The following is a 24,173-nucleotide window of genomic DNA, read 5'->3' on the forward strand; positions in this document are numbered from 1 at the left end:
TTAACTACCAGGTAACACAATAGACGTAGGATCCATTGTTTGTTTCAAGCTGACAGGATAATCCTGGTCAACTATCACAACTATTGTGATTTGTGAAAACTATTGTAATATCACAACTATTGTAATAAAGTAATGGTCGAAGAGGTAGAACATCTGGGTGACAGTCCGGGTGCATGGGGGGAATTTTGTAAAACCCCTGTAACGTACGATTGTTACGTTGTTGGGTTGATTAGATACAGTGTTTAGTGAGTTTCATATTTATTTAGTAGTCCCTGGATACAGCAGTGTCGTAGAGATGAAGCTTAGAGCAGAGCAGAGCAGAGAGCTGAGTGAGGCCGGAGTCGTGGAGCTCTATGTGGGAGAGTGTGGAGGCTCGATTGGGAATTGCGAGTGTCTGAATTCGGGGAGCGAGAGCGTTATAGCTGGATGCGGTCGTAGTCTGCTGTCTGCTCTGTGTCGAAGCTGTAGCGTCTTGGGTCGATTAGAACTGCCCACGCCGAGTACTACATTCTTGACTGGAAATTGTACTGGTTTGCTATTCTCAGATCGCTGACTTATATACGGTTACTACACCTCACAGTAAGATTGGAGAGTGGAAAAACCCTTACCTGTAAATAGGGATAGGATTATAGCTTGTGTAATTAGTTATGCCATTAAGATGATGAGATAATGGAGCTACACCCAGGTTGTGTAGGAGAGGCTGCGGGATCCGTATGAAGGCAGTAGCGCTCCAGATTGCAATCCTTATACCTTGTCGAGGCGCATTCGACTAAGGCACGTCTGGAATCATTCCGAATTTGGGTTTGAACCCTCATCACGGCCTTTGTGGATTTGTTCATTTGATGTATACGCTATTGTGATTTGTGTAAACAGCATTGAGTTTTGGTGATATAAATAGCAGCAGCCTCGTGTGGCTTAATAGGCTTCTTTAGTATCCCCGATTCTTATACTTTTATGATTTGGGTAATATTGTTAAAGAAGAATAATACACAATTAATATTGTGGATGTTATTAAAAACTTTCATACATTTTTCACGTTGAAAGAGTGAGATTTGTTACATTTATATATAATACATGAAATAATAAATACAATATGCAGTACTTATAGCTCAAATACCATAAAAACTGGTACAGCAATTTGCTTAGTTGGCACTCACTCTTATTAACACTACTGACGATAATATAGTCTGTGGTTGTCACTGTCACCACTGGTGTCGTCGTCACCACAGTAATCTGATTGATTGATAAAGATTAAGCCACCCAAGAGGTGGCACGGGCATGAATAGCCCGTAAGTGGTACAATTTTTTTTTCCCCAGTGTTCTGAGGTTGCATTTAACCATCAAGCTGTTATCGTGGGGGAGGATACTGCTTCACAGTCTTTATGAGGGTGTCCAGCTGCTGGACACCTTTGTTGACCAGGAGAGTGCTGTGTTGATGGCTTCAGGATGGCCACTGCATGATTCAGGAACTCTTAAAGCTCTTCTAAGGTCATTGGTTGCTTCACATTCCAGAGATAGTGAAGTAATGGCTTTTCTGTGACAGTTTGGCAGAAGATGCACTCTCTCTCTCGGGGTTCACCAATCTCCCAGTTGCATCTGTAACCTAGACGTAGTCTATATAGCCTAACTGTTATTTCCCTGTGGATTCCTTTTGGGATATTTAACCTTTCTAATTTGGTTGCCTGAAGATACCATGTTGCAGATGGTGAACCTTCAGCTATTCTCTGGTGTAGGTAGGCTTTGATGAGATGTGAGAGTTTTTTGGTGATGATGTTTTTTATGTTCTCTAGGCTGGGTTGAATTGTTTTATGTATCACTGGATGACGAGTTGCCAATTTAGCAATTTCATCAGCTTTTTCATTTAATGGGATTCCAATATGGGATGGGATCCAGTTTAAAGTTATGCTGAGGCCTTTGCCTTTAGTGACTGCTCCTTGATACAAAATGGTAGTAATTATTTCCACATTATCTTTCCACTGTTTTTGTCCTAGTATTTGAAGTGCAGCTTTTGAGTCTGTGTATGATTGCATTTTGAGTGTTTTGTGCAATCACATATGCGAATGCCTGTTGTATGGCGAACAGCTCAGTTTGGGTTGATGATACTAGTCCTCCCAGTCTCCAATATGCCTGAACGCTGGTCGTGCAAAGAGCAGCGCCAGCACTCATTTTCTGTGTCCAACGATCCGTCTGTGAAGATGTGGGTTGGCTCCTGCTACTGCTATGCTATACATTTGCTCTTCTATTATGCGCCTTAGGATTGTCGGATCATAGGCAGCCTTTTTCATTGGGAGACTTTCTATTACTATTTTGAAAGTAGGCTCTTCCCACGGCGCGGAAGGAGTGTAATTTGGGTGTGGATGATCACCCTCTCTATCAAGAATCATGTTTTTTAAATGTAGTCTGTTTAGGACTTTTCCTGCTCTTGCAACCCAAGAGTTTCCATTGTCCAACCACCAAAGCCTGCCGTACTGGGATTGGATCAGAAGAAATAATTATCTTACTGATAATTGTAGCTGGCCTTTGTGATATTCTTTCTTGTAGAGAGGGCAAACCCGTCTCCAGTCTAAGAGTTTCAAGCCTGGTCCACACAGTAATCGTAGTGACCATAGTCATCATCACTGGCGTCCTTGTCATCACTATTGTCGTCATAGGTTCTACTGCTAACGTTGACGTCATTATGACCTCTGGAGGTGTTCCTCCAGGCAGCAATGTCAGCTTGGAGATCGGGCACGCGACTGAAGGAGCCGGGGTCCAGAGGGCACCGAGTGAAGGGGTCGGAGGGGGACTCCAGCAGTAGGTGGACCAGCGTCGACTCGTCCACCACCATCTTGGACGACTGTAGCAACACTGGCGCCTCCATCACCACCTGCGTCAGGCTGTCCACGAACTGCTCCGGGCACTCTTCTGTAAACTCCTCCGGTGTTGGAAAGTTTTCGAAATGGAATCCTGTCACTGCCACCTTCTCGTTGAGGGAAGACAGCAGCTCAGCGTACCTTATGCACAGAACTCGAGAAACAGTGCGGGTAACATGCGTTGTTGAAACTTCTTTGTAAAGGTCGTCCAGGATAGGGAAGAGTCTTAAGAGGAGCGTATGATCTATAACGGCAAATGAGGGGCTCATTGCGACTATAGAAGACGTTATAGTAAACAGAGAAACTGCAGCAGTCTGAGCCAAACCCGGACAACTGTATGCCTCTGTGGTGGGCTTAGTTGTCACCAAGAGCTGAAATAAATATACAGTGTTATCGAATGATTTTGCAGCGTGATAAATGCCCATAGATTTTGCAACATACATTTCTGGTATTGCTTCAGCAGCTGCAACATGTAGTTGAGAAACGATGCTTCTGGTCCAATCTTCAGACTTTTCACCTGGTCTACGGCTGCAGCGGCAACAACATTCATGTGACCGTACATATTAAGGCTGTACAACACTTTGACGAAATGATAGCAAAAGCTCATCACTGGGTTACTAGACATAATATGTTCCGTCTTCAGATAAGCGCTCGTGGCCACCAACCCTGCAGCTGCCTGCCTACCGGAAGTGCTGTCTTTAAGATAAGCCATTGGCCACATGCCAATAAATCTTAACATTTCCAGGCGAAGGTAAGGGTTTGGACACAATTTGGGATCAACGAATAACCTGAGAATCCAAGATCTGAAGATAGGAGAATGTTGGGCATTATCTAGTGTGAAGTCGAGCTTATAATGTTTAACAAGCTTGACAATGTCCCAGAGAACGTTCTCCCACTGACCAGTCATAATAACCGACTTTGTCCCCATAAACGAGGCAAATGCCTGTGCCCAAAACAGACCAAGGCGAGTCTTTGTTAACTATAGCCTAGTTATATCAGTGTCTGTAAAATTTACATTCCTCATTGTTTCTAAAACTTGATCAACGCAAATTTTGGAAGGGTCGATCCTCGACGCGGCCGTGAGGAAAGATGTGCGAGTAGGAACGGAATCTTGGGTTAAGATCTTTTTCAAATGTTGATAATTTTTCTGTAGACAAAGTGCCTGCATTTTTGTGAGAGGCAACTTCGATGTTCCACGGAAGTCTTGGACTGAATAATTAATTGATTGATTGATTGATGAAGATTAAGCCACCCAAAAGGTGGCACGGGCATGAATAGCCCGTAAGTGGTGGCCATTTTTAGCCATTACCAGTATCAAGAGCTGATACTGGAGATCTGTGGAGGTGGGAATGCACCCTGCATGACGGGAGATGTCTCCCTTGTGAATGTGAATAATTAATCAATGAGCCGGACATATATAGGGGGAGTGAGGTGGCGGAAGGAGTCGGTATCTGGGTTTAAATATGGCTGGATGGCCGAGTGACCACTAATTAGCTATTAATAACACAATTTTCAAGGAAACTGCAGAAGCCCCATAGGTGGCAGCTTTTATTTATATCCCTCCAAAGTCATTCATATATGTCAAACCTACGCTTGAAATAATAAAGGGATTTTACGTCTACTGTTGCCCGCTAATTGGTTCCACAAATAGACAACCCTGTTACCGAACCAGTATTTACCTAGGTCTCTCCCAACTCAACTTATCTAATTTACACCTTTGTTTCGTGTTCTATAATGTGTTAATACTTGTAATACCCCCGTTAGTATCCCCCCTTCGTTATGCCCAGTCTTCCTCTTGTACACATCAGGTCATCCGTAATTCTTCGCCTTTCTAGAGAATGTAAACTAAGCTTTGCCAATATCTATTCATATTAAAGGTTTCTGATTTGTCATCCTACGCTGGACGCGTTCTAACGAATTTATATTCGTTCTATAATATGGAAAGAGATTTCTTAGGTGGAATAGATTGGACACACTTGGGCACTGGGGGAGAGGCGTTCTCGTGAACCCAGCGGTGGTTGACGTAACAAGGAACTGCGATGTGGATTCAAAATATAATTAGTTAAACATATTCAAAGCAAAGCTCAAGAACGTGGTATACCATACAAATTAAACAGATGAATAATAATGACCTGAAATGGATAACAATGTATGTGAAGAACCTTAGCTTGGTACAAAGGTTTAAGAATGGTGAACATAAGAACAAAGGTAACTGCAGAAGGCCTATTGGCCCATACGAGGCAGCTCCTATCTATAACCACCTAAAGTCACTCTACAACAAGAATTCGTCAAACTGGTTAGAAATGTTCATAGGCATGGAAGGATAAAAGAAACGATGGCGTTCGTATAGCAGGGCAAGCAAAATAAACAAATCTTTGTTTTTTATTTATATATATAACGAACAAAGATTAGGGAAAGGATAGAACATGAATAAAGGTAGCAGTAGGCCTATTGGCCCATATGATGCACCTCTCATGTTACGCGGTAATTGGTTCCGCAAATCAAGAACCGTTACCGAACCAGCATTTACCCCAGGTCTTTTTCGAACCAACGTCCGAGAGGATCCCAGACGCCCTTTAATAGACTGTGCCACGACATTAAAAAAATTGCAACCGGAAGGGCAACTGCTCTCACACGGATCCTGCAGTATCTGAGACATAAACAAAGGTTTTACACAATTCCCCGTCCCTCGCGGTCGCTTCTCTGGATAGTATTGTTGGTCACTCGATACTTTTGATATCATTCGCCTTATGCGTTTCTGTTCTCGTATTGGCATCCTTGGTGATATTTATATTTATTTGTGATTATTCCGCACATTTGATGGTGCTTCATAGCCTTCCCAGTTTGGGGCCTTCTTTTGATAATTACTTTGATAATTACACAATTCCCCCATGCTCCTGGGCTGTCAACAAGCTGTTCCACCTCTTCGCTCTTACTTTATTACACAGAAATCTTCCTTGTGTTGATACGTTTAATACCCTATTAATATCCCTTTTGTTGATGTCCATTCATCCACTTGTTCACCTCTAATTCTTAGAATTTCTAGAGAATGTAATTTAAGTGTTGACCAAACCACACACCAGGAAGTGGAAGGACGACAACGTTTCATTGGACCATTCTCAATAGAGATATATACAAGAGTTGTTACATTCTTGTACAGCCACTAGTACGCGTAGCGTTTCGGGCAATTCCTTAATCCTATGGTCCCTGGAATACGATCCCCTGCCGCGAAGAATCGTTTTTTCATCCAAGTACACATTTTACTGTTGCGTTAAACAGAGGCTACAGTTAAGGAATTGTGCCCAGTAAATCCTCCCCGGCCAGGATACGAACCCATGACATAGCGCTCGCGAACGCCAGGCGAGTGTCTTACCACTACACCACGGAGACTGTTTGATAATGGACGGACCGAAACGTCGTCGTCTCATCACTTTCTAAGGTGTTTTTTAGTAAACATTTTTCAGCCATGTTACCTAGCCTCATCTGCAGTGTTTAAGCTGTCAAAATTTCTTCAGAATGACATGTTTCTAATTTGGGGGATTACCTTTGTCATCTTACGCTGGACGCGTTCTAATGAATTTATATTCATTTTATAGTATGGCGATCAAAATTGAACTGCATAATTATTTAATTAGCTTAACGAATCGATAATTGCAAATATCATTCATCTTGAAAAACCTAAATTAATAAATGACTCTTAACATGGTTTTACTGGCATGAAATATGGGCGAACCTTTGCGTTGCTTCAGGACCTAAACCCGTCATACCCAACATAATTTATTAAAAAAGTTTTGAGGCTTGGCAATGATATTAGTTACAGTATACGAGGTATACTGTAATCATGTTGTGATTGCGAAAGGGATCTGGGAGTTATTAGTAAGAATTTAAAACCAAAACGTCAGTGAATTACATAACTACCAGCTAACATAATAGACATAAGCTTGAAACAATCAATTGATCCTGTATTACTCATACAGGAATGAGTTTGGGTGAACATGAATAGGAGCAGCCTCGTGTGGACTAATAGGCTGTCAGTATCCCCGATTCTATTACTTCTGATTTAGGTAATATTGTTATTAATGAAAAATATACAATTCAGTTGTATTTTTATTTATTAAAAGCTGTTATACATTTTTCATATTGAACGAGTGAGATTTGTTACTTACATAAATGAAATAAAATAAATGTGCAGTACTTCCAGATTTAAAGCTCAAATACCGTAATACCGGTACAGCAATCTGCTTAGTTGGCACTTATTCTTGGTAACACTACTGACGATAATATAGTCTTCGTGGCTGTCACTGTCACCAATGGTGTCGTCGCTACCATTGCCACCACTTACGTCGTTATTACTGCCACCACTGGCGTCCTTGTCATCACTATTGTCGTCATAGGTTCTACTGCTAACGTTGACGTCATTATGACCTCTGGAGGTGTTCCTCCAGGCAGCAATGTCAGCCTGGAGGTCGGGCAGGCGACTGAAGGAGCCAGGGTCCAGAGGGCACCGAGTGAAGGGGTCGGAGGGGGACTCCAGCAGTAGGCGGACCAGCGTCGACTCGTCCACCACCATCTTGGACGAATGTAGCAACACTGGCGCCTCCATCACCGCCCGCGTCAGGCTGTCCACGAACTGCTCCGGGCACTCTTCCGTAGACTCCTCCAGTGTTGGAAAGTTATTGAAATAGAATCCTGTCACTGCCACCTGCTCGTTGAGGGAAGACAGCAGCTCACCGTACTTTATGCGCAGAACTCGAGAACAGTGCGGGTAACATGCTTTGTTGAAACTTTTTTGTAAAGGAGGTCCAGTCTAAGGAAGAGTCTAAAGGGGAGCGTTGCATCTATAGCGGCAAAAGTCGCATCCATTGCGACTATAGAAGACGTTATAGTAAACAGAGAAACTGCAGCAGTCTGAGCCAAACCCGGACAACTGTATGCCTCTGTGGTGGGCTTAGTTGTCACCAAGAGCTGAAATAAATATACGATGTTATCGAATAATTTTGCAGCTTGATAAATGCCCACAGATTTTGCAACATACATTTCTGGTATTGCTTCTGCAGTCTGCTTCAGCAGCTGCAACATGTGGTTGAGAAACGATGCTTCTGGTCCAATCTTCAGACTTTTCACCTGGTCTACGGCTGCGGCGGCAACGACATTCATGTGACCGTATACATTGAGGGTGAACACCACCCTAAGGAGATGATAGTAGAAGCCTATCACTGGGTTACTGGACATGAGATAATCAATCTTCAGATAAGCGCTTATGGCCACCAACCCTGCAGCTACCTGCCTGCCGGAAGTGCTGTCTTCAAGATAAGCCATTGGCCACATGCTAATGAATCTTAACATTTCCAGGCGAAGGTAAGGGTTTGGACACAATTTGGGATCAACGAATAACTTGAGAATCCATGATTTTATGATAGGAAAATGTTGGGCCTTATCCATTATAAATTCTGGCCTCCAATGTCTAACGAGCTTAACAATGGCCCAGAGAACGTCCTCCCACTGATCAATCATAATAAACGACTTTGTCCCCATAATCGAGGCAAATGTTCGTAGCCAAAACAGACCAAGGTTAGTCTTGGTGGAGTATAGCCTAGTTATGTCAGTGTCTGTAAAGTCATTTACTTTCCTCATTGTTTCTAAAACTTGATCAACACACATTCTGGAAGGGTCGATCCTCGACGCAGCCGTGAGGAAAGGTCGATGTGAAGTAACGGAATCTTTGATGAAATACGCTCTTAAACGTTGACAATTTATCTCTCGGTTATATTGCCACAGTGCCTGCATTGTCGGGAGAGGAAACTGATGTTCTACCGATGTCTTGGATGGTCAGAGTAATTAATGAACCGCACTGTATAGGCGACCTGACTATATAGGCGAGTGAGGTGGCGGGAAGTCAGAGGTGTAAAAATCCTTACGCTGGATGACTGAGTTCCCACTAATAAGCTAATAATAAGATTATCAAGGAAAGCTGCAGCACATAGGTGGCAGCTCCTAATTTACATAAGAACATAAGAACAAATGTAACTGCAGAAGGCCTATTGGCCCATACGAGGCAGCTCCTATTCTATAACCACCCAATCCCACTCATATACTTGTCCAACCCGCGCTTGAAACAATCGAGGGACACCACCTCCACCACGTTACGCGGCAATTGGTTCCACAAATCAACAACCCTGTTACTGAACCAGTATTTACCCAAGTTTTTCCTAAATCTAAACTTATCCAATTTATACCCATTGTTTCGTGTTCTGTCTTGTGTTGATATTTTTAATACCCTATTAATATCCCCCCCTGTTATGTCCATTCATCCACGTTTACCCTGAGGTAAACCTCTATCATGTCACCTTTAACTCTTCGCCTTTCCAGTGAATGCAACTTAAGCTTTGTTAATCTTTCTTCATATGAAAGATTTCCAATTTGGGGAATTAACTTAGTCATCCTACGCTGGACACGTTCAAGTGAATTTATATCCATTCTATAATATGGCGACCAAAACTGAACTGCATAATCTAAATGGGGCCTAACTAGAGCAAGATATAGCTTGAGAACCACACCAGGTGTCTTGTTACTAACGCTGCGATTAATAAATCCAAGTGTCCGATTTGCCTTATTACGAACATTTATGCATTGATCCTTTTGTTTTAAATTCTTACTAATCATAACTCCCAGATCCCTTTTGCAATCCGACTTCGCAATCTCAACACTATCTAGCTCGTATCTTGTAACTATCATCATTACCTAACCTCAGAACTTTACATTTATCAGCATTAAACTGCATCTGCCAATCTTTTGACCATTTCAAAACCCTATTTAGATCAACTTGAAGTGATAGCGAGTCTTTATGAAATGAATGGTTGTCGAGGGCCACTTTGTGTAATTGTGGAAAAAATTACCGCGTAGAGTGGTGGAGGTGGGGTCCCTCGATTGTTTCAAGCGTGGGTTGGACATGTATATGAGTGGGATTGGGTGGCTATAAATAGGAGCTGCCTCATATGGGCCAATAGGCCTTCTGCAGTTACCTTTGCTCTTATTACTATCAACTGCCCAATGGCCGAGTCCACCTACTTCTGGAGTTAAGAGGAGGAATGGGCATAAAGGGGACACTAACAGGATATTAAAAGCATCAACACATTATAGAACACGAAACCAAGGGTATAAATTGGATAAGTTTAGAGTTAGGAGATTCCTGGATAAATACTGGTTCGGTAACAGGGTTGTCTATTTGTGGAAATAATTACCCGGGTAACAATAGACGTAAAATGCCTATTATTTCAAACGTCGGTTACACATATATATTCCTCCGTGGTCTAACACTGTCACATATATATGAATGACATTGGATGGATATAAATTAAAGGGGATTTCGATGTGGATTTAATATACAACTTATTTAAGAATATTCTAAACAAAGCACAGGAACGTAGTATACCATACAAATTTAATAGATCGAATACTAATGACCCAAAGTGGATAACAAATAATTTAAAGAACCTTAAAGGTAAAAAGAGAAATTGGTACAAAAGGATTAAGAATGGGGAAGCCAGGTTAGAACAGGAATTCGTACAACTGGTTAGAAATGTTAAAAAAGAGATTAGGAAAGCAAAAAGAAACTATGAAGTTCGCATAGCAGAGCAAGCAAAGTCAAATCCTAAAGGGTTTTTTCAGTTATATCGAACTAAGACTAGGGAAAGGATAGGTCCATTAAAATCTGAGACAGGTCAAATAACGGATAATGACAAGGAGATGAGTAGTATTTTTAACAAATATTTTATATCTGTATTTTCTAAAGAAGAACTTAACAATATGTCTTCAGCTGAACAAGTCTATGTGGATGGGGATGAGGACAGGTTGACTAGTTTAGCAGTTACCAGGGAGGATGTAATTAAACAATTAGAAAAACTAAAACCAAACAGATCCCCAGGGCTGGATGAAGTGTTTGCCAGGGTGCTTAAGGAATGCGAAGAGGAGCTTTCCGAGCCACTGTCTACCATATTTAATAAATCAAGAGAGTCAGGCAGAGTGCCAGAGACATGGAAGGTAGCTAATGTGGTACCAATTTTTAAGAAAGGAGATAGATCACTTGCCTCAAATTATCGGCCAATTAGCCTAACGTCTATTGTGGGAAAGTTACTTGAATCAATAATTGCAAATACAATTCGTCTCCATCTTGAAAAACAAATTAATAAATGAGTCGCAACATGGTTTTACAAATGGCCGTTCATGTTTAACAAATTTGCTAACTTTTTATTCCAGCATAGTTGAGGCAGTTGATAGTGGTAAGGATTGTGATGTTGTGTACCTTGACTTTAGCAAAGCTTTTGATACAGTGCCACATGAAAGACTAATTAAAAAAATAGAAGCTCATGGTATTGGGGGTGCTATATTAACTTGGATTAGGGCATGGCTATTCCAAAGGAAACAGAGTTAGTATAAATGGGGTTAAGTCAGTGGGATAATGTTGTTAGTAGAGTACCTCAGGGCTCTATCCTGGGACCTCTGTTGTTTATAATATATATAAATGATTTAGATTCAGGTTTGAGTAGCAACATTTGCAAATTTGCCGATGATACGAAAATCGGTAGGGAAATTAATTTGGAGAAGGACTCGCTATCACTTCAAGTTGATCTAAATAGGGTTTTGAAATGGTCAAAAGATTGGCAGATGCAGTTTAATGCTGATAAATGTAAAGTTCTGAGGTTAGGTAATGATGATAGTTACAAGATACGAGCTAGATAGTGTTGAGATTGCGAAGTCGGATTGCAAAAGGGATCTGGGAGTTATGATTAGTAAGAATTTAAAACAAAAGGATCAATGCATAAATGTTCGTAATAAGGCAAATCGGACACTTGGATTTATTAATCGCAGCGTTAGTAACAAGACACCTGGTGTGGTTCTCAAGCTATATCTTGCTCTAGTTAGGCCCCATTTAGATTATGCAGTTCAGTTTTGGTCGCCATATTATAGAATGGATATAAATTCACTTGAACGTGTCCAGCGTAGGATGACTAAGTTAATTCCCCAAATTGGAAATCTTTCATATGAAGAAAGATTAACAAAGCTTAAGTTGCATTCACTGGAAAGGCGAAGAGTTAAAGGTGACATGATAGAGGTTTACCTCAGGGTAAACGTGGATGAATGGACATAACAGGGGGGATATTAATAGGGTATTAAAAATATCAACACAAGACAGAACACGAAACAATGGGTATAAATTGGATAAGTTTAGATTTAGGAAAAACTTGGGTAAATACTGGTTCAGTAACAGGGTTGTTGATTTGTGGAACCAATTGCCGCGTAACGTGGTGGAGGTGGTGTCCCTCGATTGTTTCAAGCGCGGGTTGGACAAGTATATGAGTGGGATTGGGTGGTTATAGAATAGGAGCTGCCTCGTATGGGCCAATAGGCCTTCTGCAGTTACATTTGTTCTTATGTAAATTAGGAGCTGCCACCTATGTGCTGCAGCTTTCCTTGATAATCTTATTATTAGCTTATTAGTGGGAACTCAGTCATCCAGCGTAAGGATTTTTACACCTCTGACTTCCCGCCACCTCACTCGCCTATATAGTCAGGTCGCCTATATAGTCAGGTCGCCTATACAGTGCGGTTCATTAATTACTCTGACCATCCAAGACATCGGTAGAACATCAGTTTCCTCTCCCGACAATGCAGGCACTGTGGCAATATAACCGAGAAATAAATTGTCAACGTTTAAGAGCGTATTTCATCAAAGATTCCGTTACTTCACATCGACCTTTCCTCACGGCTGCGTCGAGGATCGACCCTTCCAGAATGTGTGTTGATCAAGTTTTAGAAACAATGAGGAAAGTAAATGACTTTACAGACACTGACATGACTAGGCTATACTCCACCAAGACTAACCTTGGTCTGTTTTGACTACGAACATTTGCCTCGATTATGGGGACAAAGTCGTTTATTATGATTGATCAGTGGGAGGACGTTCTCTGGGCCATTGTTAAGCTCGTTAGACATTGGAGGCCAGAATTTATAATGGATAAGGCCCAACATTTTCCTATCATAAAATCATGGATTCTCAAGTTATTCGTTGATCCCAAATTGTGTCCAAACCCTTACCTTCGCCTGGAAATGTTAAGATTCATTAGCATGTGGCCAATGGCTTATCTTGAAGACAGCACTTCCGGCAGGCAGGTAGCTGCAGGGTTGGTGGCCATAAGCGCTTATCTGAAGATTGATTATCTCATGTCCAGTAACCCAGTGATAGGCTTCTACTATCATCTCCTTAGGGTGGTGTTCACCCTCAATGTATACGGTCACATGAATGTCGTTGCCGCTGCAGCCGTAGACCAGGTGAAAAGTCTGAAGATTGGACCAGAAGCATCGTTTCTCAACCACATGTTGCAGCTGCTGAAGCAGACTGCAGAAGCAATACCAGAAATGTATGTTGCAAAATCTGTGGGCATTTATCAAGCTGCAAAATTATTCGATAACATCGTATATTTATTTCAGCTCTTGGTGACAACTAAGCCCACCACAGAGGCATACAGTTGTCCGGGTTTGGCTCAGACTGCTGCAGTTTCTCTGTTTACTATAACGTCTTCTATAGTCGCAATGGATGCGACTTTTGCCGCTATAGATGCTACGCTCCCCTTTAGACTCTTCCTTAGACTGGACCTCCTTTACAAAAAAGTTTCAACAAAGCATGTTACCCGCACTGTTTCTCGAGTTCTGCGCATAAAGTACGGTGAGCTGCTGTCTTCCCTCAACGAGCAGGTGGCAGTGACAGGATTCTATTTCAATAACTTTCCAACACTGGAGGAGTCTACGGAAGAGTGCCCGGAGCAGTTCGTGGACAGCCTGACGCGGGCGGTGATGGAGGCGCCAGTGTTGCTACATTCGTCCAAGATGGTGGTGGACGAGTCGACGCTGGTCCGCCTACTGCTGGAGTCCCCCTCCGACCCCTTCACTCGGTGCCCTCTGGACCCTGGCTCCTTCAGTCGCCTGCCCGACCTCCAGGCTGACATTGCTGCCTGGAGGAACACCTCCAGAGGTCATAATGACGTCAACGTTAGCAGTAGAACCTATGACGACAATAGTGATGACAAGGACGCCAGTGGTGGCAGTAATAACGACGTAAGTGGTGGCAATGGTAGCGACGACACCATTGGTGACAGTGACAGCCACGAAGACTATATTATCGTCAGTAGTGTTACCAAGAATAAGTGCCAACTAAGCAGATTGCTGTACCGGTATTACGGTATTTGAGCTTTAAATCTGGAAGTACTGCACATTTATTTTATTTCATTTATGTAAGTAACAAATCTCACTCGTTCAATATGAAAAATGTATAACAGCTTTTAATAAATAAAAATACAACTGAATTGTATATTTTTCATTAATAACAATATTACCTAAATCAGAAGTAATAGAATCGGGGATACTGACAGCCTATTAGTCCACACGAGGCTGCTCCTATTCATGTTCACCCAAACTCATTCCTGTATGAGTAATACAGGATCAATTGATTGTTTCAAGCTTATGTCTATTATGTTAGCTGGTAGTTATGTAATTCACTGACGTTTTGGTTTTAAATTCTTACTAATAACTCCCAGATCCCTTTCGCAATCACAACATGATTACAGTATACCTCGTATACTGTAACTAATATCATTGCCAAGCCTCAAAACTTTTTTAATAAATTATGTTGGGTATGACGGGTTTAGGTCCTGAAGCAACGCAAAGGTTCGCCCATATTTCATGCCAGTAAAACCATGTTAAGAGTCATTTATTAATTTAGGTTTTTCAAGATGAATGATATTTGCAATTATCGATTCGTTAAGCTAATTAAATAATTATGCAGTTCAATTTTGATCGCCATACTATAAAATGAATATAAATTCATTAGAACGCGTCCAGCGTAAGATGACAAAGGTAATCCCCCAAATTAGAAACATGTCATTCTGAAGAAATTTTGACAGCTTAAACACTGCAGATGAGGCTAGGTAACATAGGCTGAAAAATGTTTACTAAAAAACACCTTAGAAAGTGATGAGACGACGACGTTTCGGTCCGTCCATTATCAAGCAGTCTCCGTGGTGTAGTGGTAAGACACTCGCCTGGCGTTCGCGAGCGCTATGTCATGGGTTCGTATCCTGGCCGGGGAGGATTTACTGGGCGCAATTCCTTAACTGTAGCCTCTGTTTAACGCAACAGTAAAATGTGTACTTGGATGAAAAAACGATTCTTCGCGGCAGGGGATCGTATTCCAGGGACCATGGGATTAAGGACTTGCCCGAAACGCTACGCGTACTAGTGGCTGTACAAGAATGTAACAACTCTTGTATATATCTCTATTGAGAATGGTCCAATGAAACGTTGTCGTCCTTCCACTTCCTGGTGTGTGGTTTGGTCAACACTTAAATTACATTCTCTAGAAATTCTAAGAATTAGAGGTGAACAAGTGGATGAATGGACATCAACAAAAGGGATATTAATAGGGTATTAAACGTATCAACACAAGGAAGATTTCTGTGTAATAAAGTAAGAGCGAAGAGGTGGAACAGCTTGTTGACAGCCCAGGAGCATGGGGGAATTGTGTAATTATCAAAAGAAGGCCCCAAACTGGGAAGGCTATGAAGCACCATCATATGTGCGAAATAATCACAAATAAATATAAATATCACCAAGGATGCCAATACGAGAACAGAAACGCATAAGGCGAATGATATCAAAAGTATCGAGTGACCAACAATACTATCCAGAGAAGCGACCGCGAGGGACGGGGAATTGTGTAAAACCTTTGTTTATGTCTCAGATACTGCAGGATCCGTGTGAGAGCAGTTGCCCTTCCGGTTGCAATTTTTTTAATGTCGTGGCACAGTCTATTAAAGGGCGTCTGGGATCCTCTCGGACGTTGGTTCGAAAAAGACCTGGGGTAAATGCTGGTTCGGTAACGGTTCTTGATTTGCGGAACCAATTACCGCGTAACATGAGAGGTGCATCATATGGGCCAATAGGCCTACTGCTACCTTTATTCATGTTCTATCCTTTCCCTAATCTTTGTTCGTTATATATATAAATAAAAAACAAAGATTTGTTTATTTTGCTTGCCCTGCTATACGAACGCCATCGTTTCTTTTATCCTTCCATGCCTATGAACATTTCTAACCAGTTTGACGAATTCTTGTTGTAGAGTGACTTTAGGTGGTTATAGATAGGAGCTGCCTCGTATGGGCCAATAGGCCTTCTGCAGTTACCTTTGTTCTTATGTTCACCATTCTTAAACCTTTGTACCAAGCTAAGGTTCTTCATATACATTGTTATCCATTTCAGGTCATTATTATTCATCTGTTTAATTTGTATGGTATACCACGTTCTTGAGCTTTGCTTTGAATATGTTTAACTAATTATATTTTGAATCCACATCGCAGTTCCTTGTTACGTCAACCACCGCTGGGTTCACGAGAACGCCTCTCCCCCAGTGCCCAAGTGTGTCCAATCTATTCCACCTAAGAAATCTTTTTCCATATTATAGAACGAATATAAATTCGTTAGAACGCGTCCAGCGTAGGATGACAAATCAGAAACCTTTAATATGAATAGATATTGGCAAAGCTTAGTTTACATTCTCTAGAAAGGCGAAGAATTACGGATGACCTGATGTGTACAAGAGGAAGACTGGGCATAACGAAGGGGAGATACTAACGGGGGTATTACAAGTATTAACACATTATAGAACACGAAACAAAGGTGTAAATTAGATAAGTTGAGTTGGGAGAGACCTAGGTAAATACTGGTTCGGTAACAGGGTTGTCTATTTTTGGAACCAATTAGCGGGCAACAGTAGACGTAAAATCCCTTTATTATTTCAAGCGTAGGTTTGACATATATATGAATGACTTTGGAGGGATATAAATAAAAGCTGCCACCTATGGGGCTTCTGCAGTTTCCTTGAAAATTGTGTTATTAATAGCTAATTAGTGGTCACTCGGCCATCCAGCCATATTTAAACCCAGATACCGACTCCTTCCGCCACCTCACTCCCCCTATATATGTCCGGCTCATTGATTAATTATTCAGTCCAAGACTTCTGTGGAACATCGAAGTTGCCTCTCACAAAAATGCAGGCACTTTGTCTACAGAAAAATTATCAACATTTGAAAAAGATCTTAACCCAAGATTCCGTTCCTACTCGCACATCTTTCCTCACGGCCGCGTCGAGGATCGACCCTTCCAAAATTTGCGTTGATCAAGTTTTACAAACAATGAGGAATGTAAATAATTTTACAGACACTGATATAACTAGGCTATACTTAACAAAGACTCGCCTTGGTCTGTTTTGGGCACAGACATTTGCCTCGTTTATGGGGACAAAGTCGGTTATTATGACTGGTCAGTGGGAGAACGTTCTCTGGGACATTGTCAAGCTTGTTAAACATTATAAGCTCGACTTCACACTAGATAATGCCCAACATTCTCCTATCTTCAGATCTTGGATTCTCAGGTTATTCGTTGATCCCAAATTGTGTCCAAACCCTTACCTTCGCCTGGAAATGTTAAGATTTATTGGCATGTGGCCAATGGCTTATCTTAAAGACAGCACTTCCGGTAGGCAGGCAGCTGCAGGGTTGGTGGCCACGAGCGCTTATCTGAAGACGGAACATATTATGTCTAGTAACCCAGTGATGAGCTTTTGCTATCATTTCGTCAAAGTGTTGTACAGCCTTAATATGTACGGTCACATGAATGTTGTTGCCGCTGCAGCCGTAGACCAGGTGAAAAGTCTGAAGATTGGACCAGAAGCATCGTTTCTCAACTACATGTTGCAGCTGCTGAAGCAATACCAGAAATGTATGTTGCAAAATCTATGGGCATTTATCACGCTGCAAAATCATTCGATAACACTGTATATTTATTTCAGCTCTTGGTGACAACTAAGCCCACCACAGAGGCATACAGTTGTCCGGGTTTGGCTCAGACTGCTGCAGTTTCTCTGTTTACTATAACGTCTTCTATAGTCGCAATGAGCCCCTCATTTGCCGTTATAGATCATACGCTCCTCTTAAGACTCTTCCCTATCCTGGACGACCTTTACAAAGAAGTTTCAACAACGCATGTTACCCGCACTGTTTCTCGAGTTCTGTGCATAAGGTACGCTGAGCTGCTGTCTTCCCTCAACGAGAAGGTGGCAGTGACAGGATTCCATTTCGAAAACTTTCCAACACCGGAGGAGTTTACGGAAGAGTGCCCGGAGCAGTTCGTGGACAGCCTGACGCAGGTGGTGATGGAGGCGCCAGTGTTGCTACAGTCGTCCAAGATGGTGGTGGACGAGTCGACGCTGGTCCACCTACTGCTGGAGTCCCCCTCCGACCCCTTCACTCGGTGCCCTCTGGACCCCGGCTCCTTCAGTCGCGTGCCCGATCTCCAAGCTGACATTGCTGCCTGGAGGAACACCTCCAGAGGTCATAATGACGTCAACGTTAGCAGTAGAACCTATGACGACAATAGTGATGACAAGGACGCCAGTGATGATGACTATGGTCACTACGATTACTGTGTGGACCAGGCTTGAAACTCTTAGACTGGAGACGGGTTTGCCCTCTCTACAAGAAAGAATATCACAAAGGCCAGCTACAATAATAATTATCTTACTACAATTATCAGTAAGATAATTATTTCTTCTGATCCAATCCCAGTACGGCAGGCTTTGGTGGTTGGACTAGGCCAAAACAATGGAAACTCTTGGGTTGCAAGAGCAGGAAAAGTCCTAAACAGACTACATTTAAAAAACATGATTCTTGATAGAGAGGGTGATCATCCACACCCAAATTACACTCCTTCCGCGCCGTGGGAAGAGCCTACTTTCAAAATAGTAATAGAAAGTCTCCCAATGAAAAAGGCTGCCTATGATCCGACAATCCTAAGGCGCATAATAGAAGAGCAAATGTATAGCATAGCAGTAGCAGGAGCCACCCACATCTTCACAGACGGATCGTTGGACACAGAAAATGAGTGCTGGCGCTGCTCTTTGCACGACCAGCGTTCAGGCATATTGGAGACTGGGAGGACTAGTATCATCAACCCAAACTGAGCTGTTCGCCATACAACAGGCATTCGCATATGTGATTGCACAAAACACTCAAAATGCAATCATACACAGACTCAAAAGCTGCACTTCAAATACTAGGACAAAAACAGTGGAAAGATAATGTGGAAATAATTACTACCATTTTGTATCAAGGAGCAGTCACTAAAGGCAAAGGCCTCAACATAACTTTAAACTGGATCCCATACCATATTGGAATCCCATTAAATGAAAAAGCTGATGAAACTGCTAAATTGGCAACTCGTCATCCAGTGATACATAAAACAATTCAACCCAGCCTAGAGAACATAAAAAACATCATCACCAAAAAACTCTCACATCTCAACAAAGCCTACCTGCACCAGAGAATAGCTGAAGGTTCACCATCTGCAACATGGTATCTTCAGGCAACCAAATTAGAAAGGTTAAATATCCCAAAAGGAATCCACAGGGAAATAACAGTTAGGCTATATAGACTACGTCTAGGTTACAGATGCAACTGGGAGATTGGTGAACCCCGAGAGAGAGAGTGCATCTTCTGCCAAACTGTCACAGAAAAGCCATTACTTCACTATCTTCTGGAATGTGAAGCAACCAATGACCTTAGAAGAGCTTTAAGAGTTCCTGAATCATGCAGTGGCCATCCTGAAGCCATCAACACAGCCACTCTCCTGGTCAACAAAGGTGTCCAGCAGCTGGACACCCTCATAAAGACTGTGAAGCAGTATCCTCCCCCACGATAACAGCTTGATGGTTAAATGCAACCTCAGAACACTGGGAAAAAAAAAATTGTACCACTTACGGGCTATTCATGCCCGTGCCACCTCTTGGGTGGCTTAATCTTTATCAATCAATCAGATTACTGTGGTGACGACGACACCAGTGGTGACAGTGACAACCACAGACTATATTATCGTCAGAAGTGTTAATAAGAGTGAGTGCCAACTAAGCAAATTGCTGTACCAGTTTTATGGTATTTGAGCTATAAGTACTGCATATTGTATTTATTATTTCATGTATTATATATAAATGTAACAAATCTCACTCTTTCAACGTGAAAAATGTATGAAAGTTTTTAATAAACATCCACAATATTAATTGTGTATTATTCTTCTTTAACAATATTACTCAAATCATAAAAGTATAGGAATCGGGGATACTAAAGAAGCCTATTAAGCCACACGAGGCTGCTGCTATTTATATCCACCAAAACTCAATGCTGTTTACACAAATCACAATAGCGTATACATCAAATGAACAAATCCACAAAGGCCGTGATGAGGGTTCAAACCCAAATTCGGAATGATTCCAGACGTGCCTTTGTCGAATGCGCCACGACAAGGTATAAGAATTGCAATCTGGAGCGCTACTGCCTTCATACGGATCCCGCAGCCTCTCCTACACAAACCTGGGTGTAGCTCCATTATCTCATCATCTTAATGGCATAACTAATTACACAAGCTATAATCCTATCCCTATTTACAGGTAACGGTTTTTCCACGCTCCAATCTTACTGTGAGGTGTAGTAACCGTATATAAGTCAGCGATCTGAGAATATCAAACCAGTACAATTTCCAGTCAAGAATGTAGTACTCGGCGTGGGCAGTTCTAATCGACCCAAGACGCTACAGCTTCGACACAGAGCAGACAGCAGACTACGACCGCATCCAGCTATAACGCTCTCGCTCCCCGAATTCAGACACTCGCAATTCCCAATCGAGCCTCCACACTCTCCCACATAGAGCTCCACGACTCCGGCCTCACTCAGCTCTCTGCTCTGCTCTGCTCTAAGCTTCATCTCTACGACACTGCTGTATCCAGGACTACTAAATAAATATGAAACTCACTAAACACTGTATCTAATCAACCCAACAACGTAACAATCGTACGTTACAGGGGTTTTACAAAATTCCCCCCATGCACCCGGACTGTCACCCAGATGTTCTACCTCTTCGACCTTACTTTATTACAATAGTTGTGATATTACAATAGTTTTCACAAATCACAATAGTTGTGATAGTTGACCAGGATTATCCTGTCAGCTTGAAACAAACAATGGATCCTACGTCTATTGTGTTACCTGGTAGTTATGCTATGCATCTTAAATTTCTAATAACTCTCCCTTCCACAATCCGACTTTGCTAACTCAACACCATCCAGCTCGTATCTTAACTATTATTACCTATCCTCAAAACTTTATATTTGTCAGCGTTAAATTGCATCTGACAATCCTCAAAAATCATATTTAGATCGTCTTGAGGTGATAGCGAGTCTTCCGTATATATATTACCCTCCCGATTTTCGAATCATCGGCAAATTTGAAAATATCGCTGCTCAAACCTAAATCTAAATCATTTATATATATTATGAATAACAGAGGTCCCAGGACAGAGCCTTGAGGAACTCTACTTATAACATTTTCCCACTGACTTTTCTCCATTCATACCAATCCAACTTAATATAACACCCCCGTGGGCCTCTATCTTTTCTAATAAATGATCGAGTGTGTCAAGTTGAGGTCCTGAAGCAACGCAAGTATAATTTTAGTTAAGACAGTATTGAACGCTTCAGTTGACTGACGAGTAATTTTAGTTAAGTGTTGAAAGAAGTTAACCTTCACTATTTTCAGTCGAGTGCCAATTGATGTAGTTAGTTATGAACAGTTGGAAGATTTCATTTGACTATTTTTGCAAATAAAAATGGGTGAATTTATAGGGGGAACTGTAATGCTGTAAAGGGTGTGGGGAGTTGGGGAAGGTTAGGGGATAAAGGGTGGTGGAGTAAGGCTTTTGGAAGGTAAGGGTAGGAAAAGGCAAGGTGCGCTTTGACCGCTTTATATTCATTAATGTGTGAATGACTATTTACATAGCCGAGTAAACAAAGTTTATTGAATGTTTATGAATGATCTGACCGTGTGATTATTACAGTGTAAATATTAGCTCGTTAGTGATTATTTACATAGCCGAGTTAAAAAGGGTATTAAAGGACAGGATGTTCACTTTTGATAGACTGGGGTCGTCTTCATCTGAATTTTGATGAACAAAAGCGGAGGACACGAGCTGAAACTAATTTGCTTTGATTTTACCATGTCAAATAGATTTTAAATTTCAGGGAAATTGGTCTGTTACTAAGTCATACAAATGATCTAAGGTGAGGGAACAGGTGCTAGAGCTTAGCAACTGACTTGATCTTGTTTACCGTGTCTGAAATACAGCGAGTTTAAATTTCAGGAAAATTGTTCAGGTATTAACGAAGATACGAGAGGGAACCAAGGTGGGGGGGACAGGAGCTGGTACTCGGTAACTGCTTTGATTTGATTTACTACGTCTGAAATATGACATATCTGGGAAATTGTTCAGGTATTAACGAAAATACGTGAAGGGGCTAAGGCGGGGACATGAGCTAGAGTTTGGTATATGACAAATTGGGATAAAATTGGGTTGTTAATAGCGAAACTACACTTATAAGTTGGATCTTCAATTGGACTGATTAATTTTGGGTCTCAAACTGTACTCTTGAATTTCGATCTTACAGCTGAACTCTTGATGAATCTGTCTACAACTGGTCTGACCAATTTTGGTCTTTTACTGGACTGACTAATTTTCGGTCTTACAGCTTGACTCAAATTTAGGTCTCAAACTAGACTCATTTTGATCTTATATGGACAATAATTTAGGTGTCTTTACTAGACTGTCAATATTTGGGTCCAAAATACTGCCAAGATCTCTAATTTTCCTTAACAAAATGCATAAAGAATTAAGAAAATACGAAGGAGCGAGGTAAGGTCGTATACAGGTAGAGAGAAGGGTAAGGGGGGAGTAGCCGACCTAATATTACGGCGGCGGCGTCTGGCAGGGGGGGGGGGGGGGAGAAAGGTCTAGGCTAGGTAATTAATTACGCCTCATGTAGTCAGGTAATGCTACATATTATATAGAAATACTCAAGTAAAAATTTAAAAGTAGCCTAAAATATCCGTTTATGAACGTAGTTTATTCTCGGTAAGATGGGCATGGACCTTTCCCCCCCCCCCTTCCCCGACTTTTATATAACAATCTTCTACGATATCTGAAATTATTTTCCTCGTAAGAATTCTTACTCCAAATCGGAAATTGATTAGAAAACCTGACAGCGTAAACAGCCCATTTAAAATTAACTGGAAAATGGGCCGACAGTCTAAACGGCCCATTTAAAATTAAGACTGACAGTCTAAACCCCCCCCCCCCCCCGCAAAAAAAAAAAAAATGAACCGTTTAGACTCGTCCCTACTACCCAAATGTACCCTTAACCCAGTAAGTGGCTAAGCCCCCCCACCTTAATCCTTAATCCATGGATAACGTCAAAACTGACGTTATCCTAGCACGGATGACGTCAAAACTGACGTTACCCTAGCACGGATGACGTCAAAACTGACGTTACCCTACCATGAATAACGTCAACTGCCGTTATCCTAGCACGGATAACGTCAAAATTGTTCCGTCAACAACAATTTAGAGTGTCGGAAACACCCACTCACATTTGACCAGTATTTTTTCTTCACAGGTGTAGAATAAATTATACAAGATCGTAACAGATCTATTTGACAACGTGCCAGTAAATTAATACTCTTAAACGCTTAATAGGGTTTATTAATAGGCAGGAATAGAAAGAAAACTTAATAGGCACAAATGCTAGCAAAGGCACTGCAATAGTTATTTTAGCAGTGTTTCGCACTGCTAATTGCGGGGTTCAAAATTTATGAGTTCAATGGCTGCTTATAATTACTGTTCCAGATAACACAAACGATAGCAAGGCTCCCCCATGACCTAGTAATATACACCAGTGACATTATAATTGATAAATGTAAAGCTGTAATTAAAATTAATTATGAACTACCTAACGAGCCAATCACTCAGAAATAATATAATAAGTCAAAATCACACCACAATAATATCGCAGTATTAATAAGTGATTATTAGTAACATGCCTAATATATTAAGCCAAACCTGGAGAGAGATTAATAGGTAGTTACCAAATTAAAAACAGCGGTGAGGAACCCGCGTCCACACGCTGCGAGACCTCGCAGCCACCTGAGTTTGAAAAGGATACTATAGACACTTGAAACATATGACGGATCGCACATATATACATATAATTTACCATTTCGGACACAAAGCTAAATACGTTTCGTATACATATTGCTCAATGTTTTAAAGCCACAATATAGTGTTAATAACAGTTAAAATCTTCTACTAACAGGTATATAGTTATTTAATGAAGTT

The 24,173-nt window shown here is 41.5% G+C and overlaps 1 protein-coding gene across 1 annotated transcript in view; it reads right to left on the reverse strand.

Annotated features, from left to right (window-relative positions):
- Window positions 1-23,968, reverse strand: part of LOC138364595 (uncharacterized) — an 84,705-nt gene extending 60,737 nt beyond the window's left edge. Inside the window, exon 1 of the mRNA XM_069324419.1 lies at window positions 23,924-23,968. The gene's annotated coding sequence lies outside the window, so the exon portion shown is untranslated. The remainder of the gene's footprint in view (window positions 1-23,923) is intronic.
- Between the last annotated feature and the right edge of the window lie 205 nt (window positions 23,969-24,173).

This window comes from Procambarus clarkii, chromosome 14 (genome assembly GCF_040958095.1).
Source record: "Procambarus clarkii isolate CNS0578487 chromosome 14, FALCON_Pclarkii_2.0, whole genome shotgun sequence".
In the NCBI taxonomy this organism is placed as follows: Eukaryota; Metazoa; Arthropoda; class Malacostraca; order Decapoda; family Cambaridae; genus Procambarus; species Procambarus clarkii.